This window comes from Antedon mediterranea, chromosome 1 (assembly GCF_964355755.1).
Source record: "Antedon mediterranea chromosome 1, ecAntMedi1.1, whole genome shotgun sequence".
Lineage (NCBI taxonomy): Eukaryota > Metazoa > Echinodermata > Crinoidea > Comatulida > Antedonidae > Antedon > Antedon mediterranea.
In genome coordinates, this window is record NC_092670.1 from 18,478,454 (window position 1) to 18,479,640 (window position 1,187).

Genomic DNA, 1,187 nt, shown 5'->3' on the forward strand with positions numbered 1-1,187 from the left:
GTGGATTGCCTCATTTTATTCAGTACAGATATTGTTATAAGTAGTGGACCCTCTCAGCAGGGAGGTATAAAATAAATAATTATTTTTATATACCCGTCCTGTAGCACCACTATTTAAAAAATCTTGACACTCGTTTTGCTTCATCGCTGACAAAAATAAGGGGGGTCATCAATTTTGTTGCAAAAGGTATTTATTAAACAGCTCAGCTGAGAAATTTAAACTCGGAGCAAACACCTTTTATCATATCTTTAGAACAGAGCCATAATGGCTCTGCTTTGGAAAATATAAATGTGCCCTCTATTGTCAACAATTAAAAACTGTAGTTAGAGGGCAGCAGACGTGGATAATTATTAAACCGAATGTTTGGATTAGGCCAAGTTGAGCCGCCGACAAGTTGAGCCGCCGCCAGAAAAACGTTATTTTCTATGAAACGCCAAATGCTTACTTTCGCCGGTGCTCGTTTCTATTTAATAGAAGTTCTATTTATATTAATTATTAGATATAACGATGTATATTCCAAAGTTTATATATCACGGTTTTTAGTATATATTATTAAATATTATAATTAAAGAGAAATAATTATGAATATCTGACTTGTAGATTCCAAAATATAAGGCCTAAAACATGACCGAAAATGATCGTTTTTAGCCAAAAATGACGTAAACATGTTGCCCCCTTAGGCGGCAGTTGTATGAACTAGGCCTACTCCATTTTTCGGTAAAATAATTGCATAAAATCACCGTTTTTTAGTAAAATATTTTGTGTATTAACATTGTAAAATTCAATAAAATATGATATTATTATTAAAAGATAGTAGATAAAAAACAATAATTATTTAACCTCATTCGAAGAGTATCAATACTCTATTAGTCCTGAGAGACAACGTGATTTTACGCGAGAAAAATATTATGGAGTGCACTGCATTTTTACCTTGAAAGATTAAAAACAATTAAATTATTAAATATTACTACTTTCCTTTGCTGTGTTGTTATGGCGGTTCAAACCGACAAAATTGTAGTATGTAATTATTATTTATTTTCATGACACAATAAACCTAAAGACCATGAACTTATGTACTAGGACACCCCTCTATCACTACGCGAAATGTCGTAAAAGACGCACTGGGCGTTTCATAGAAATTACCGGCGGCTCAACTTGTCGGCGGCCCAACCGGTCATATCCCGAAT